This window comes from Rattus rattus, chromosome 13 (assembly GCF_011064425.1).
Source record: "Rattus rattus isolate New Zealand chromosome 13, Rrattus_CSIRO_v1, whole genome shotgun sequence".
NCBI classification, from domain to species: domain Eukaryota; kingdom Metazoa; phylum Chordata; class Mammalia; order Rodentia; family Muridae; genus Rattus; species Rattus rattus.
In genome coordinates, this window is record NC_046166.1 from 33,945,413 (window position 1) to 33,965,919 (window position 20,507).

The following is a 20,507-nucleotide window of genomic DNA, read 5'->3' on the forward strand; positions in this document are numbered from 1 at the left end:
AGATTAGATGCATTTGGGGGAGTGACAGGTGTAGTAGAAACCTAGTTACATAATTTATCTAATCAATTAAACACAGGACCACTTGTAACCAAACTCCTCCTCTCGAACCCTATAAAAGAAAACCTAAAACAACACTTTAGGCCATTGGGTATCTTCACCCATGTGGCCCACTGCTCTCAGTGCAATTTGAATTTTCTATTGCTGTGTTTTGAATAATTTCCCTGTGACATTTAGAAATTCATGTGAATCTTTATTTCCATACATTGTATAAGAAGTTAAGAATCTGGGAACACTGGTCCAGGACATTAGCCATGATTTAAAAACCACATTTAGGCTCTCACAGCACATAATTAAAACAATAGTTTATGATGTGGAAATTGTCATGAATGATGTCAGTTAGATATACCTTCCCACACTGGCTTTAACTTCTATATTCATCACTCCAGGGATACACTATTACAAAAAAATCAGGCATTGCTTTCTTTAGCAATACAGTAAAGTTTCTGCCACCACATACTGCAGTTGGCCATGTGTTTATCTTGTTCATAACAAAGCATGTTTAGTAAAACAATATGTGAATCTCTGGGTCTCCCCTCCACCACTTTGTCTCACTTCATTCCCTTCAGTATATAGAAAGTATTTATAATGGCTAAGCTCCAGAGAGAATTCCTGAAGACATCAAGCAGAGAGGAAACAAAGTCCTACTTTGGGAAACTTATAGCACAAAAACTAGATACACAGCAGACACTGGGCTTTACCTAATCAATAACCAATAACCACTGACAGTTATGTGTTCCCTTCCCAACAGAGTCCCAAATGAGTTTGGTTATAAATGGAACTAAATCAATCTTAGGAAGACAGGCTTTTTAACCATTTTCTGAAGTACAATATTGATGAGTTAAACCAGTTGTAATTCTATCCTCATTAGGCAATTGACAGGTGAAATACACACATCTAATCCTGCTTCTGGTGATGAATTATAAGTAGAAACCTGTAGAACCTGTAGTGCTGTTCTCCCAGTCTTTTGCCTTAGACATTGATGATTCAAAACAAACTATTGTATCCATATAGAGAGGCCAAGAAAATTACAGGCTTGCCACAATTCTAACCCTACTTTCTTCTATCTAGCTATATAAAAGTGGGGTTTTAGTCAATATTCCTGTTATGTATGTGCACTTGAATTTATTTCTAACGACAAAAACACATGTATATGCAGTATGTAAGAGCAGCTACTTCAAGAGAATGGACAGAAAGAGGCAGGGTAAACAAAACAATATACCCCATGAGCATGAGAAAAGATAGGCAAGAAGAGGAGGCTGGGGTCCCATTGTTCCCTCCAATTATGATTCCAGCAATTTGAAGATGTCACTGTGTCTCTGCAGTGCCCCATTGCTGACAGAGTCTCCCCCATACAGACCTTGGGGAGGCAACCAAGATCCAACCTACAGCAGATACATTGAGTGCAGATGGTAGATAGGTGGCAATGGCTAGAACTAAATTCAGAAATACAGGCTTAGACCCAAAGCATGGAGAACAGTTAGAGATAACTTTTGATGTATAATTTCTACTGGCTCCAATGGCTAAAGAAGTATATGAAACCATAAAAAGTATGGAAAGTTGAATGAAAGAGCTGATCAAAGACACAAAAACACTGAAAAATTAATATACTTCAGAGATGAACATTTGGAGAGGCCTCATATTCCCAAGAGATGAAGTAGGAGTATAATTTAAAACAACTGCCTTATTCCAGAAATTAAAAGGAAGGTGGTTGGATGGTTGCTCTTGCCTGTAATGCCTGGCCTAGGGGTGCTCAAGCATGAGGACTTCTTTTATTTCTGGGATCTATAGTGAGCTTAAGGCTAGCCAAACTCTGTCATTGCAAGTTTAGTTACATATCAATATGAATTGAATTTTTTGTTGTCACCAATTAAAAGAAACTTCATTTGTACTTATGAGTATAAAACACACAAAATAGTATCAAATCAGTCAAAATAATATTTCAGGACTACATTATAATCTAAGGTGAATTCTTCCTATAGATAAGTAATAAAATTGATGTGATGACTGCTTTTTGAAAGTAATATATCTGAAATGAACCACTGAAAGAGAATGCTGATAAAAATTCAAAGCCTTAATCCCAGAAAGAATGTATGAATTTAATGGTTACTAACTCATTATATGTCCTCAACTTAGAAAGCAATGGGCGAAACAGCAGCAGCAGCAGCAGCAGCAGCAGCAGCAGCAACAACAACAAAACAACAGCAACAACAACAACAACGAAGGGCTGGAGGATGACTCACTGAGTAAAACATTCACCACACAAGTGAGAAGACCTTAGTTCAACTCTCCAGATTCCATGTGAAGCTGGACACAGCAGCATGTCCTATAATCTCATTGCTGCTACAGAGAGATGGGAAGAAGCAACTGCAGAATCCCAGAAGCTCACATGCCAAGCAGTGCGCTTTATGTAGCCCTTAACACCAAATGGAGGGCCTGCTTCAGGCCTGATCTCCACATGTGCTTCATGGCATGGGTCCTCCCTCATACATGAATTAGTACACACACACACACACACACACACACACACACACACACACACACACACGTACGCACGCGCGCTAATGCAGTTTATTTTTCACAATCTTCTTAGCTTATAAATATATTTTAAGTGTTGCATGCAATTGGAGGAAATTCATGTCGGAATCATTACTTATACTGAATTAAAAAAAAAAAAAACAAAAAACAAAGAACAAAAAACAAAAAACCCTAGATATAGCCAGCCCTGGTGGTGGAGGAGTGTAATCTCAGCTACTTGGGTAGTTTCAGCATAGGACTCTCAAGTTTGAGGTTTGACTTGGGTTATAGAACAGTTCCAAACCTAGTGTATTACAGAGGTGGTATGAAGCCACATGTTCAATGCCTAAGGCTGGAACAAAACAAAACCAGTGGGAAAGAAAGCAGATATAAAACCTGAGTTAAGCAATTATACATTTAACTGAAGAACTATTGTGATGTTACTATTTTATAGAGTAAATATCATTCAGCTATGAAGGAAAAGATCAGAAAATAGACAATAAATAAATACAACAATTTGAAAAAATGTTCGTAATTTCTCGCTAAAAGTATTTGACAAAAACGCTAGGCTTTTGGACATTAAGAAAAACAAAAATCTGAAATATGAAGTTATTGTAGTTTTTTAAATATATTAAGCCAGAAAACCCTGAACATGATTGTGAAAATAACGATAAAAAAAGCAAAGTCAGATAATGGGATTTAGGAAAAGAAGATAAGATAATAATTTATAATAATTTATCATTTAATATATACAATCATTAGATAAGCATTTTTATTTTTAGTTAAAAACTAATGCAGACTATTAAGAAAATATTGACTCAAAGTTATTTGGTATTTTACAATCAATTTTGAAATAGTGAATTATTTAAAGAATTTATGTTAAAGTATGCCATTAAATTAATGTAAACATTTCTGTAAAGCATATTAATATGCAAATAATTATTACAGGTAAATTTGTTTGGAAAAAGTCTGTAGGTAACTTAAATAGCATATTATTGAGATAATTATATCTATGTATAGGAATGTGCAGAAACATTAAAAATTGCATACAGAACACAAAATAGTAGGCTATTTCTGGGTGATAAGATTTCAGAGAATATAATATTCTTTTGACTCTATAATTTTATTGACCACCACTTTTCAAATAATTTTTAAACAAATGTTCATTAACTAATAAACATATACTAATTAGACAGGTTAATTCACTCAATAAAACTAATAAAATTACTATTTTCTATGGCTTTTAGTTTTATAGAATGTTTTATAAAATAAAACATATATTAAATATATAAGATTATATAAGATATTATAGAATTATAGAATAAAATGAACAAAATTAGCACATGTTATATATATATGTATATATATAATAACATTTATCTATTAGTCATGATTAATCAAAGAAATCAATCAATATATAATATATATTTCTTTATATATGGAAGTTCAAATATGTATCATATATATACATATATATGAATATATGAAATAGGATGATTTCTGGTATAGAAAAAATACCCCATAACATCGTTTAAATATGAATGCAAGTAGAACCATGCAAATAATTATATAATTAATATTTTGCTACTGTGTTGTAAAACATTTGAAAATTATAGAAAATTGGAAGGATTAATTTTAGTCATTCTTTGGCTCATAAATGTAAAATGTTCTTGTTTTGAGTATTTATAATTCCAAAGAACTACTATCCTCATGGCGATCTTTTATTAAACATAAAGAGTATTTTATAATTCTCTAAATCAGTTAATCACCATGTGCATTTCTCAGGTGACTGGCAGCACAGTTCAGTTAGAAATTGGCTACAAACGAAGTTATTTGGCTCACATGCTAATTCTAATGAGTCAGCACTGTGGCTGGGATACGTCAGCATTCCCTCACATGATTTATGTGTTTAACAAAGCTAGAGAGGTATTGACCAAGGTCGACAGTGCAAGTAATTTAGCAGAAAATGTCCATCTAGTATCTTTTAAGAACAAGAAATAATCTCTTACATTCCTGTCATTCTTGAGCTTATGTTTTAGATGTCTTGACACAACATTTTGTGTGAGCATTCTCAGTGTGTGCCAATCCGTAATGTTCTTAAAAGCTTAGATGATAAAAATAGGTCTCAATAAGTGGAGCATTAGCCTACTTTGAAACCCTGGATTAGGTGGTGAATAGAAAAGAGTAAGGTTATTGTGGTTTGGGTTCACAAAGTAACCCCTTATAAATAACCTGTGTTATTAATTTGTGGTTTGAGTTCACAAAGTAAACCCTTATAATAACCTGTGTAAATTTCAATGTCATCAGCAAAACCCAGGAGTTATGTGTTACATCTAATACTTGGTTCCAGAGAAGCAAGAAACCAATTCAAAGAGCTAGAAATGTGAATGAGTTATTTTCACCATATGTCTAAATATATTTAAATGTGAATATGCAAATATGTGTCTATTTGTGTGGAGCTGCACATATCTGTGTGTATGTGGATACCAGAGGACAGTCTTGGCAGTCATCCTGAGGACTGTGGCACATCTCCTCTGAGATAAAGTCTCTCATTGGCATGGAGCTCCCCAATTAGGCTAGAGTTCAGAAGATCAGTGAATCCCAGAGGCCTGCCTGTCTCTACCTGGCTAGTTACTTGAGACTAGTTAAAAAACAATCAATCAAACAAACAAACAAACAAACAAAACCCACAAGATGTCTTGGCAACTTGCTAAGAAATTCTGATTTAAAAATATGCTGATTTACTGTCTATTAAGTTCTCAGGAAAGCTAATGCAGCTGGTTGAAGGTTTAGTAAGAGGGTTATAGAGGCTGTTTAGGACCAAAGCAAGTGACAAGCCTAGACTTAAACACATCTCACTTTAAAATTTTAACCAAGGACATGCATTGGGTTGAAGGACCAAATTGCAACCATAAAAGACTTCAAGGCAAAACTTAGATTGCATTCATTTACAAGTTATAATAATAGTATTTTGACTAGTATTTTGGATAATAAGTCTTGTAAAAGGAGATCAAATACATGCTATACTGTTTGTTAGATGCATCTAATGTTTCAGGAATTTAAAACTTAACTATTCAAAACATTTGTATTACTACTGGAATAGTTAGAGTGAGGGAGAAAACAATGTTGAGAGCACTCTTTGCAACTCTTGAGAGGGACTGAAGAGTGCTAGAAATCCAGAGCCAGCCATTCTAGAACAAGTTTCCATTTCTAATTTTGAGAGCCCACCTGAATGACTTTGCTCATCCATAGAATACCTGGACTCTACAGATCCTTGCATCTTCGATTCTGAAATGATTCCCTTCAAATCCTTTGTCATAGTTCCATCTTAGAAAATTACAGAGAGAAGGGCGAGGTGACTTAAACCCATACACTCCAGAGGTTCATGCCAGAAGATTGCTGTGAATTTCTGGTCAGCCTGGGCTCCAGAGTGAGTTCAGCAAATGGTTGAGATCCATGTCTTACTGTTCAAGATATTTTACTACCGGTCTCATGTTGTTGGGTTTTGTAAATTGGGATGCAAAATTCCAGGAATTTGGAGATAGTCTAATGAACCATACCCCTTAAGTATTTGTTAGGTAATGAAATGGGTGAGTGGGTCATGCTCACTGCCAATGTGAGGTTCTATTTCAAAATAAAGCACTGCATAACCATACTTGTCATTGAGATTTACTCAGATATATATTGAAATACAGAGAATTAGCGTAAACTATTGACCAACTACACAAATTTCAAGACTTTGGTGCATATATTTATATAAGAAAATAAAAGCTATTTTATACCACATTAAACATGAGTGCTCTGTATAATCAATTTTTTTTTACTTTCCAATTACAACTTTTCTGCATGTATAGTATGACATGTCTCCTATTTTACATGACATTCATGGAACTCTAACAATGTTCATAATTTAAGGTGTCAAGAATTCTTCTGAAAGAGGTTAAGTTGAAGTACATGGAAAACTACTTGAGGAACTCTGTTCTGAATTCCCCATCTCTGAGAATTTGATATACAATAAGCACTGAATGGTCTCACATCCTTATGGACACACGAGGATTTATTTTATGACTCTTTTGCCAGGGTTTACCTGTACACGACATTTATCAGGCAACCTTGAGAAAGCAAATGGTTTATGAACTATGTCTTACTGTTGAAGACATACTACTGCCGGTTTCTGTGTTGTTGGGTTTTGTAAAATGGAATGCAGAATTCCATGAGTTTGGAGATAGCCTAACAAACCATACCCCTTAAGTATTTGATGGGCAATACAAGCGGTATCTTTGTCATTGCGAAGGGAAAAGATCTCACATAGAGATTAGTGTGATTTCATGGAAAGAACCAGCTGTGATTCCAAATTCAGAATGTTCCCTCCGCTTGCTTTTTGGCAAAGTTTAGAAATCTTAAATGACCGAATTTTCCTTCAATCTTTCTAAAAATGATAATGAAATTTTCATTCTACATATATTGGTAAAAGTCCCTAACCGGCTGCTTGCAGTTCTCTGCTCCATTTGGATGGAAGCCTCAGGTAAGTAAGCTTTTCAAATAGGAGTGTTTGGTTCTGTCATTCTTGGCATCTGGGGTTGTGACAGTAGGTATTGGAAGTAGTAAGTCTGTAGTCCTAAGCAGACCTGGGACATAGAGGCCATTACCCATGCAAGTGTTCACAGTTCTCAGACTCTGGTCTCTGAAACTTTTCTGCAGGTTCTCTTCCACTAGCCCTGGCCATGCTAAAATGTTCAGTCGTACTTTGAATCTTCAGTTGTCATCTGCCTCTGAAAATACTCGGGAACCAGAGAACCCAGAGGGTTGTTCAAACACTGGAGTGTCAAGTGTGGTTGGAGTCCATCAGGCATGGGGTTTTCCTCCCCACCTGTAACAGGATTCATGGTGGTGGTTTGTGCTGTCCCTGAGAGCTCCACTCTGTCGTTCCTTCACCCTAAAGCATTAATGCTCACACATTATGCTCGGAAACCTGTCTCTGGGGCTCTTGCAGTCAGTGTTAGAGAGTTCTTGCTTCGTGTCAGACACGCAGCACTAACAATGATTTTAACAGAGATTTAAAAGTTTCACAGTGCCCAAGGAGAGGTGAGTCCTTCTTGGAACTTTTAAATAATGTCAGATGAGAAATCAGTTTTGCTCTAGGTTTTGTTTCTATAGCAGATTCTCTAGGGGAATTTCTAAAATGTTCTTTAGGCATTCACGTGTAATTGCTTGTTCTCAAATCTCAAAGGCACAGACTCATTAACCGTGGAAGAATAATGGCCATGATATTATCAAAGGACAATATGTAGTCATAGACACTGGAAGTGCCACTTGTAGTTTAATGTGCTTCTGACACAAATGAAGGAGCATGGTTAATGAGGTAATACGATACCCATCCCTGTGTCCTAATAACAATATATTATTAGGATATTCATATATGGATGTATATAGGATATTCATCCATGAAAATATACTGGAAATCACATAGCTAATGTTTTAGTCTTCCATGCATCACCATAAATGGCTAGCTACATTGGTTATTCAAATAATATTAGCTACTGCTATTCTTCCTGTATATATCAAATCTCAACTAAATCTAGAATATGGGAAGAAAATGTTAATCCTTCAGATTAATGGAGCACTTAGTTTGGTCTTTATTACAATGTTTCAGAAAATAAAATTAGGTTAAGTTAGAAATTTTATAATTCTAACAGTAATCATTCATGTTGGCCTTCTATGGCTCAGCAAGTTAAACAAATATAACAAAAAAGTGAAATAACCTAAAATGATCATATACTTCTCTGAACTATTACAAAAACTTTCTCGCCCCATCTCTACTCAGGCTAAGGACTTTAAAGTCATTTACAGAAAACAACAACAAAAGCAACCTAACTGCTATAGTAGTCTATACTTAAAGCAGATGAATTTTAAAAATTAACTTTCTAAGCTAAATTCATTTGTAGATTTCTATACATGATGTTATTATATATTGTCATAATAGCATGATTTGAGAATTCCAATATGACATTTTTTAAATTATAAAATTAAGGAGAATGAAGTTTTTAAAAGGCAACTCCAAGTAGTATTTCCCCCAAAGTGTTTATGCCTCTTTAGTCATCTATTGAAATCAACATAAGGAGATGTCAGATCAACATAATTGTTAAAAATCCAACTAGTCTTTATATATACATTTGTAGACCTCACTCAAAAAAATTTTACTTTTATGGGTGACTTTTGAAATAGATCATTAGTTGATTTCAATTCAGAAAAATTTCCAAAAAGTCTTAATGTGCTAAAACTACCACTTGTTACATTAATCCATTAAACAATCCAGTAAAGCAAGTTCTCCAAATTTTCTTCAATTGACAGGTTTTCAGAATTTCTTAAGTTTGTCAAACAGCCTCAGATTTCTGTCTTCCAACATAAAGCTATAATCATAGCCCTGCGCATTCAGGGTGCTGCAGCACCTTGTAGAATAAAGGAGTATTTATGGGTTTCAGTCACTAGTGTTACAGTGTTAAATTCTCCTCATTCGAAATAAGAGAATTTGTGAATCAACAGATGTATAGAATATTTCCCTCCTTTTTAGTTCAAGTTTTTAAATCCTCATAAATTCCCTTGCATCTAACTATTTTTGTGGTTATTGTAACCTACAAATGATATGATAGTGCTACAATTGACAATTACAATGTCATGTTATTAAATCAAATACTTCATATCTCTTAAACAACAGATGTATTTTTCTTAGTCTTCTTTAAAGGATAGTTTGTTCTGAAAAAGTTAGAAATATAACATATCTTCAAATTTATGTTAAGGACATTTATATGAAATAAATGTGACATGTGAATGATGCATGAGCAACTTTTTAGTATATTTGGTGTATTTTTTAGCAACATAGATTTTGCTTCTATGAATATTTGCATCCAAAATATGAATACACCGGTAAAAGAAAAATAAAGTATTTTAATGATCTTCTTAACATACAATAATCTTTTCTTGGGGTTAGTATTGCCTTTATATTATAACAGATTTTTTTAAAGCTTTCTTGGTACAATCATTTCAAAGTAATCTATACCAGTAAGTCTTGTACACTGATGGAATAATATTCTAGGCTCTAGACACCCATATACTTATTAATCTTAGAAATAACAGTAAAAGGTTGTTTAGAAACAGCCCCAGCTTCCACGCGGGGGAATTCACATACATGTTGAGTTCTAACTATGTCTTGTAATACTCAGATGTGTGGCTGCAAAACTCCTGGGATTAGCTCCTCAGGCATCGGCTTGCACAGCACTAGGAGGCTTAGAGCCCTAGTCTGAGACCTCAGAGCGCTGGTCATGGACGCAAAGCCAACTCATTCAAACATCTTCCTTCTTCTTTGATTGGGTGCTGACCAGAGTCTCCTACAACACCACCCCACCTGAGCCTTACCTGGAGGAGACAGCGGCTGCAGCTTTGGATAGCAGCAGGTACTGAAGCAGGACCAGCCAAAGGGACCGCCCCGGCCCGCGCACCGGCCACGCCCTCCTCGCCGCCCACTCAGCTCTCAGGGGCGGGGCGACCCTGAACATCCCTGAGCCAGCGGCGGGTTCCGCCCACCCTCTACATTGCCGGGTGGGGCGGACAAGCACTCTGGATCCCGCCCCATAATAATTACACGTGACAAGCACACTAGTGTCTGATTGGAGCACATGGGACAGGGAGCGGAAGTCCCTGCTGACCTCTGGAAACAAGGCTGGGAGCGAGTTGGTTACCTAGCAACGAGGCTGCTGTGCAGAAGCTGCGATTTCTAAGCTTTGGGGTCAAAGCTTCAAACAAAGCTTGTACATTTGGATTTTAAAAGGTGGGGCAGGAGGAGTATGGCCCACCAGCGTTGTCACTGCCCAATATTCCACATCGAAGCTGTGCCATATATAAAATTGAATCGAATGAACAAGAAACAAATCATATGGCTTCTACATTAGTCTTGAACCATTGTTTAGAATATGAGTGTAGATTGCTCACTGTCCCGCAAGTCTTATTATCTTATTAGCTCAAGTAGCCACACGAACCACATCTGTGAATGAGATTACTTTGATTAGTCCGGCTGCATGCAGTTAATATACCTGTCCACACTGTGAGCAAAACATATTTGTCCTGTGGATGCTGATGGAAAGCAAATGCTTGCTGCTCTTACTCATGAAATCAGGGTCTATATTTCTAAAGTAGCTTCTTTAACTGGGTCCTTTAGTCATCACATTACAGGAATTATCCATTTGTGTACTTGAACGTGACCTGTAAAAGCACACAGTATTCACTCCAGAGGGAGTAAGCCAATGTTCAGAATGAATGTGAATGGAATCCAAGTAACATGCATTCAGGTTGCTCCAAATTGTGTTTTCCACTGTGGAAGTAGTTAACAAACTATAGTCACAGAACATCAGGTGAGCAGGTTACATAAACTTGGGAAATTAAGGACAATCCTTAGCCTTTGGTTGGTAGAACGCTCGGCCAAGTTAATCCATTTGAAAGGTTTTAAATAATAGTGAAAGGCATGGATATGAGATATAGAACAATAAACAACTATTAAAGAGAATAAGATGGTCCCAAATAATTTTAGCGATGGACCTTGGCCCAATTCTCTACAATCATGGGTGTTCTTATTAGTCTGCTGACTCTTCTACATAACTTGTTTTTTTTTTCCCAGAGAAATTCAGCTCACAAAATGTAGTTCTTTTATGATATTTGTAGCTTCAATCATATGTCAAGTTCTGAATAATTATCTACCCTTACAAGAGAGAATCTCAGGAAATAATTCCTACTCACTGTCACAGTACATATTGCTACTATTTCCTTCCAACATATTCTCTAGAGATTCTGTTTCCTTGGAATCACTTATGCTAGATTTGTAAATCAAAATTTGCTTAAAAGTTAACTCTCCTTGTAGAAAATGAATTTGTTAAAAGTTAAGATGACTTCTTACAACTGTTTGCCCTACCCCTTAATGAAATGACTAACAATAACAGGTTTCCAATAAATGTTTGATGAATGAATGAATGAATGAAAATTAAATGGCATATAATATCTTGAAAATCTATAAGAGTTCATAATACTGTTTTATGATTAAACTCTAAATGAAGTTTTATAAAGATATAATGGGTTGATTTCAGAAAAGCGCTTTTTGGAGAAATTTTCCTTTCAGATTATTCAGGAAATAGAAACAAATTCCTATTTCATAAGACAAAAAAGAAGATGGGAAGACTATGCAACATGAAAATCACTGGGAAAGCACATCATGAATTTAACTAATCATGTCTTGCTTGCTTCCTTTTGTGGGAGGTGAATGTGGCTATCCACAGATATGAAAGGATCTAGAGACTGTGAAAGGAAAATAAAACTATTAAAATAGAAAAAAGAGATTGGGCCAATACAGACCTTAGTATTTAGGTCAAATATTAACATCTTTCCTGGGCAAGAGAACCCATTAAAATTGGCTTTAAAAAATGACCTTTTCCTTAAGGAATGGCATCAAGAGGTTGGATGTAAGGATAGAGATTAGGAGAAAAAAGGTATGCTTGACTGGGGAAAATACATATCAATTGCCTGGACTATAATGAGGAAAACAAGAATGTCTTGGGGACATATGTTACATTTTTGGGAAGTGGCTTATCTTCAAAGTAGAGAAATACATGCCTAATAATGGATCTAAAGAGAAAAAGAAATTTCTATGTAAGAAAATAACTGAATGAGACACCAACATCCAGCCGTCCATAGCTGTACACTCAGCTCTGAAAGACCAAAAAAAAAAAAATACTGATGCATAAAAGAGTATTGATATGTGCCCATACACACATATCCCATGTCTATAAATACCACTCACACAGCCCACGTGGATGCCAGAGGGCAAGTTAAGGGAGCTGGTTTCTCCTTTCACTATGGGAGCCCCCAGAACTGAAGTGTGGTGGTCTGGTTCAGTAGCAGGCACGATTACTGGCTGGGCTGTCTATCTAGCAATTTGGGTCCATAGTTTTTCCATAGATGATTTAAACAACTACAACCAGAGTTAGATCCAGAGAGACAATAAGCTCTCTTCTCTAAAGGAAGAATGTTCACTCTGCTTTTCAGTCTTTTATTCAGCTAATACTTGATGTGATGTTCCCATTTCATCAGGGGGGGAAAAAACAGTGTCAGTCATTCAGGATGACATTTTCTGAGTCATTATTAGTTCTTGCCATTTTAAGTACACAGAGTTCATCATCATTAAGAAGGACATAAAATATGCTAACACGGTACAAAAGGTAAAAGTCAAGTTCAGAATCTGCTTCTAGAAAGTATACCTGGAGCCATTTTGCTACGAAAACAAACCAAGATGTTGCTGTGTCTGGGAATCTCAGATGGAGCAACTTGTGGAAAATATTTCAGAGGACTTCAAGTCCCTAGATAAAGCCATTTTTGCTTAAAATCGGCTGCCAGCACTTATTTTTAATTCAAGGTTTAAGTTTGTAATTCACCAGATTGAAGGGGAGCTAATTTCTCGCCTAATTTCTTAATGCTAAAATCATAGTAATAAGCAAGAATCCAGTCTTCATAAAAATTTGTTCAGAGTTTGGCTAACTCCCTTTGGGTGTGCTTTGCAGAGATGTTACAAAAATAATCCTCAGGGCATTGCCTCTGGTGCCACAGAATAGTATTTTCAGTTTAGAGAATGCTTGCCAGAAAGAAACTCTCTTGAATATACGATGTAAAATGAGAAAGTAGCATATTGCTTTATATTTTTCATGATAGCAAAATTAAAAGCTCCTGGAGTTTACAATGTAGATTTTTTTCTTTCTCTTGTTGTCTGTTTTGATTTGATTTGTTTTTCTGCATTTTGGCTTTTGTGTAGGCAGGGTTTCTCTGTGTAGCCCTGGCTACTCTATAGAACAGGCTGGCCTTAAACTCAAAGATTCATCGGCTTCTGCCTCCTGAGGGATGGGATCAGAAGCATGCACCACCATCTAGCATTTGTTTGACTGATATAGGGTGAGAGCCCAGTCCCCTGTGGAGAGGGGAGTGGCATTCCTAGAATGGTGGTCTCAGTTATGCAAGAAAAGCCAGCTGAACAAGCCATTGAGAGCAAGCCAATAAAGACTGTTTCTCCAAGATTTCTGCTTCATTTCCTGTCTTGGTTTCACTGGATAATAGACTCTCATTTGGAGGTATAAAGATGGAATAAACCTTTTATTGCTCAATTTGACTTTGGCCAGTGTTTTATCAGGGTAGAGAAGCAAAACAGAACAGTAACCTATTTTTAAGTATTTTCTAACTCCTTAATAGCTAGAGCATCTTACCTCCTTTTCTTCTTTTTCTCATCATTACTATGTAAAAGAATTTTCCAACTAGTTCTTAGAAGACATGATTTAAATTTTGAGGTTTGTATGTCATGGTGGTACCTTACAGCTGTGATCCCAATTCCTGGGAGAACATGGCAGATTGCTCATGTCTGAGTCCAGCATGGACTACACAGTAGATTCTAGAACATCTGTGGATATGGGGCAAGAAACAATCTTCAAAAATTATTTTCTGAGAGTCTTTTATCCAATCAATATGGCCTTTCCATAGGCAATTTATGGATCAGGATAGTATCATAAACAGTTAAAATGAAGATTCAAAACCATACAAATTCATATAATATGAATACACATTTTGATAATAAATCATAAAGGATGTTAATTTAAAACATTTCTTTTGGGATACATATTTTAGTGTTTATTAAAAATCAAAGTAAACTTACACACCAATGAAAGAGATGTGTTTGTTTAAATTTTACGTAACTAAATTTGCAAGTGTTTGACACCACAGAACACAAGCTTCTTCAAAGTTTTTCAGTTGATCAATATTTTTATTTGGTCCTGGAAAACTCTGCAAATCTGCTTGCTTTAAATACTTTAAAAGCCTGGTGCCTCTAATTCTAATGAGTCTGATTCTTCAGACAAACAGTGTACACTCTCTTGGAACTAAAACATACATTGTTCAGTCTCTCATTGACAATGGTGAGTCAACCCATTTTTTTTGGTTTTAAATGGACAAACTCAGTGAGAGGTTACAGCAGGCAACTTACATGGACTGAGTTGGCCCAAAGCTTTTAAAGTTTGCCAGTCCTTTTGATGAGATCTTAAGTGATGAGCTCTGCCCTTCTATCAGAGGGATGCTGGGAACATAGATTATAAAGGGGATACTGATGGACTTTTACAAGAGTTACAGACCCTGGGCTACAAAATGTTGTCTAAGAAAGCCCAAATTTTTACATCAGAGGCTACCTATCTCAGCTCCTAGCTGAGGGGAAGCAAAAAGGAGACCATCTCAGCATATTGTTGCCAGCCTTCAGATTCCAGCTCTAAAAACTAAGAGACAAGTTTGAGAGTTCCTAGGTGGAGCTAGGCATTGCTGTCTCTGGAATCAGGAGTTTACAATAATAGCAAGGCCTCTAGAGAGCAACACAAAGTGGGGCACTGACCCCCTAATCTGGACTGAGACTAAACAAAAGACATTACAAAAGGGATTTTAACGCAAACTTTGGGGGCTATGAGATGAACCTGTGCAAACAATTGAACCTTCTAGCCATAGAAGGAGCCATCTGTCAAAGAGCTGTGACAGCTACTTCTAGTTTAATGGGGTTAAGGGTGGGAGGCAAACAAATTAACTCTGGATCAAGAGCTTATACTCACAGCACCCCATGACATTTTTGAGACCCTCCTCCAAGAAGCACCAGAAAACTGGCTGTCTAACAATTGTATGAGCCAGTACCGGTCTCTACTCCTGGGCCACTCTCAAAGCTTGTTTGAGAAACCCACAGCCAATGATTCAGTAACCCTCTTGCTCAATAACTCAGGTGTTCATTCATAACCATCATGAGATGACAGAAAAGACAGCTATATGAGAGCTACAGTAGTTACTTTAACCAAAACAGAAGAAGAAGAAGAAGAAGACGACGACGACGACGACGACGACTACGACGACAACCACAGAGGAGAGGGAGAGGGAGGAGAGGGAGGAGAGGGAGAGGGAGGAGAGGGAGAGGGAGGAGAGGGAGAGAGAGGAGAAGGAGAAGGAGAAGGGGAAGGAGAAGAGGAAGGAGAAGGAGAAGCAGCAGCAGCAGAAGCAGCAGCAGCAAAAGTAGCAGAAGTAGCAGAAGAAGACATTTAAAATATCATGTTCTTCCTAGAGGCTGTTTGGCTTCCCCTCCAAATTGCTTTCCTCTGCTTCAGGGGTGCTGACCTGGCTGCCTGACAAATGGGCCTAAGATCAATGAGGCCTGTTGATATTCTGATGACATTCCACACCCCGATGCTGCCTGAGACTATTGTAAAGAAGAAATGGACAGTTCAAATCCACAGAGTGATGGAGGACTCCAGAGGAAAAGATTATTTTCTCAGAAATCAGGTGACTTCACCAGAACCTTCTCCGGATTGAATTTGTAAAATACAGGTGAGGGGCAGGCACAGGATAGAAGGAGGCCTATCATTGGAAGAGAAGGAAGGATGGGTGGGAGAGAAGTTTGAAGGGAGAGGAAGAAACTGGAAAGAAAGGAGGAAACAGAGGGGAGAAGGAGAGAAGCCATGGCAGGACACTGGAGGCTGACTTTAAGATTCTGCTCTGTTGCTACTGAATTCCTTCTATGAAGCCACATTTACTCTTATAACCTTAACCACACAAAGATCCAACAAAGAAAAAGAACTTCAGACCAATTTCCCTTATGAATATCGATGCAAAAATACTCAATAAAATTCTTGCAAACCGAATCCAAGAGCACATCAAAACAATCATCCATCATGATCAAGTAGGCTTCATCCCAGGCATGCAGGGATGGTTTAATATAGGGAAAACCATCAACGTAATCCACTATATAAAAAACTGAAAGAACAAAATTACATGATCATTTCATTAGATGCTGAGAAAGCATTTGACAAAATTCAACACCCCTTCATGATAAAAGTCTTGGAAAGAACAGGAATTCAAGGCCCATACCTAAACATAGTAAAACCCATATACAGCAAACCAGTTGCTAACATTAAACTAAATGGAGAGAAACTTGAAGCAATCCCACTAAAATCAGAGACTAGACAAGGCTGCCCACTCTCTCCCTACTTATTCAATATAGTTCTCAAAGTTCTAACCAGAGCAATCAGACAACAAAAGGAGGTCAAAGGGATACAGAATGGAAAGGAAGAAGTCAAAATATCACTTTTTGCAGATGATATGATAGTATATTTAAGTGATCCCAAAAGTTCCACCAGAGAACTACTAAAGCTGATAAACAACTTCAGCAAAGTAGCTGGGTATAAAATTAACTCAAATAAGTCAGTAGCCTTCCTCTAAACAAAAGAGAAACAAGCCGAGAAAGAAACTAGGGAAATGACACCCTTCATAATAGTCCCAAATAAAATAAAATACCTCAGTGTGATTTTAACCAAGCAAGTGAAATATCTGTATGATAAGAACTTCAAGCCTATGAAGAAGGAAATTGAAGAGGATCTCAGAGGATGGAAAGATCTTCCATGCTCATGGATTGGCAGGATTAATATAGCAAAAATGGCCATTTTACCAAAAGTGATCTACAGATTCAATGCAATCCCCATCAAAATTCCAATCCAATTCTTCAGAGAGTTAGACAGAACAATTTGCAAATTCATCTGGAATAACAAAAAACCCAGGATAACTAAAACTATCCTCAACAATAAAAGGACTTCAGGGGGAATCACTATCCCTGAACTCAAGCAGTATTACAGAGCAATAGTGATAAAAACTGCATGGTATTGGTACAGAGATAGACAGATAGACCAATGGAATAGAATTGAAGACCCAGAAATGAACCCACACACCTATGGTCATTTGATTTTTGACAAAGGAGCCAAAACCATCCAATGAAAAAAAGATAGCATTTTCAGCAAATGGTGCTGGTTCAACTGGAGGTCAGCACATAGAAGAATGCAGATCGATCCATGCTTATCACCCTGTACAAAGCTTAAGTCCAAGTGGATCAAGGACCTCCACATCAAACCAGATACACTCCAACTAATAGAAGAAAAAGTGGGGAAGAGTCTCGAACACATGGGCACTGGAAAAAATTTCCTGAGCAAAAGACCAATGGCTTAGGCTCTAAGATCGGGATGACCAAAAAATATGGGTGCTTCATTTCCATCTTAAAATGGGGAATAAAAGAAAGGATATCAAAGAGCTTCCAGGACTAAACCTAAAGACTATACATGGAAGACAACTCTTCATAGGAAACAATAATGAATATCTGAAGGATTGGGCATTTGAGCCCACAGTGAACTAGACTTTCACAATGGGGGAGGGTAGGAGGGGACACCCATAAGGAAGGAGGGAAAGGGGATGTTGCCATATGTATAAGAAACCAAAAAAAAAAAAAAAAAAGATATCAAAAGGAATCAAAGTTTAGAGCAGATTTGATGAACATGTGGCCCATATATGTACAGCCACCAAAAGTAGATACGATTGATGAAACTAAGAGGTACATGGTGACAGGAACCAGATATAGATCTCTCCTGACAGACACAGCCAAATACAGAGAGAAATACCAGCTGCAAACCACTCAAGTGAGAATGGGACCCCCATTGGAGGAATTAGAGAGAAGACTAAAGGAGCTGAAAGGCTTGTAACCCCATAAGAACAACAATACCAACCAACTAGACCTCCCAGGAACTAAACCACAACCCAAAGAGTATACATGGACTGACCCATGGGTTCTACTGCATATGTAGCAAAGGATGACCTTGCTGGGCACTAATAGAAGGAGAAGCCCTTTGTCCTGCCAAGGTTGGACCACCAGTGTAGGGGATTGTTGGGAAAGGGCAGTAAGGGGGGTGGGTGTGGAGGGGAATACCCTTATAGAAGGGGAAGTGGAGGGATTAGGGGGCTTTTGGACAGGAATCCCAGCAGGGGATATTTGAAATGTAAATAAGCAATACCCAATTTAAAAAAATTAAAAAGTAAATAAATTTAAAAAATGGGAAGCAAACTAGACCTGGGATCAAAGCCTTTTAGGAGTTATTATGACCTTTTTCTCCAAATGAAATCTCTCTTTCAGTGTCATTGGTATCAAAAGTGCTTTCTCCTAAATGATTCCCCTAACAACATCATGTGAAACTCATTTATATGGATATTCACCTTCAACACCTCTGAAAGCATACTGAATAATTAATTATTTCACATTTTATGTGTCCTAATTGTATTGCAATTAAATTAAACTATTTCTAAGGAAGCAAACATACTGATCAAGAACTATACAGGGAGATTCCCTTGCTGCACCTCTTTTCCATGCCTGCTGAGCCCTCTGGGCATGCCCGAGTGCCCTGAGCATCCTGTTATCTCTGGTTGGTATCCATTTTCTTGTCACGTCTCTGCACACCTTCATCAGACCTGCTGAACTGGAATATCCATCAGAGTCCTGCTGCCTCAGGATCTGTCAAGAGCCTATAAGCTAATACTTGGCAGGTGATCTTCCTGAAATAACTTTGCCTTAGATTAATATCTATGATGAACTCCATTAGGCAAGCCCAGGAGAAAGTCCTTTTAGAAAAGATTCTTGCTATTAATATGCTTTTCCTTTTATTGTTACATATACAACAATCACTAGGAATTAGCCAATTCCTTTTGAGCAAATCTCTGCAGAACTATGAAGATGTACTGTCTGGTAGTGATGCTATCATTAATTTTTAATGATGATCTTGTAAGAATTCCTAGAATTATATGAGTATTTATGAAGCTCTTTAATAGTGGGACTGTTGTTAGGTTCTTTTCTGATAGTTAAAACTGCAATGACGACTCTGTTAGCCTCCAATTATATTAACAGTTAATTGCCTCTTATATAAAACCCAGACTTTCTGTACTCAGAACACATTTCAAGATAATGTAAAACCATTAACCAAAGATTATAAAATGGGAACTGATTATTTATTTTTGGTCCTATGACAGAAGATAAAATATTAATTGGGTTTATCTATACAAAACTTCACTAATAATTTCGTTATAATTTTTAACACTTGATGAAACTGTGGATCTGTGATGGTTAATGAATGTTTAGTCATATAAATATTCCTAGTGTATATTCATGTAAACATTCACTGTTATAAACTTCTTATTCGATTTTTGATTTGATTTAGTGAGTGAACTTGTGATGAACTTTTACCAAGCAGTCATGTATTATGAAAGATGCGAACAAAGAGAAGAGTGCATAGAATTTTTTCTTATCTACCTTTTTCATTCATACCATTTTTTCCATTTTGTAAGAGAGGAAATTTTGACAATTTAATTATAAACTTTAAAATCACTTTTCTTTTTGTGAGCAGACTGAAAGTTAGAGCATCACAGTAGTACCTGCTTACATAGAACGAAGGTCACATTACTTAATCCCCTGCTGTTAGAGTACAGGTGTCCATCACCTAAGCCAGAACTTTTTACCCTTAGAAAGAGCAAGAAAGTGTTTAGGATGTTTTAGACATTATCATGAGCATTTCAGTATAGTTAGAGAGCTAGAACATCTGGAGACTCTCAGTCTTTAAAGTCCTACCAGAGTTGTATTCTGTATCCCATATCAACCCACTCCAGGCCAGGACATTCTGAGCAAGGATCACTGAGGTTAGTCCTCCTCCAAATACTCCTTTACAACAGAACATTCAGTAATTAAAGCCATTCAGGTAACTAAAGGGCCTTGAAACAACACAATTAAAAAAAGGGCAATATGACTGTTTCACAATACAGATATACTACTGCAGCAAGCACTGAATAACCTAAAATAACCAATGCATAAGAAAATGACTATTAAACTCAATCTTGGAAATGCAATATAGGCCTTTAAAGAAGAAATTAATGAGCCCTTTAACAAAATACAGAAAACTACAGTTGAAAAGGTAGAGGCTTTTAAAAGTGAAATAAATAAATCCCTTAAATTAGTGTGGGGAAATACAATT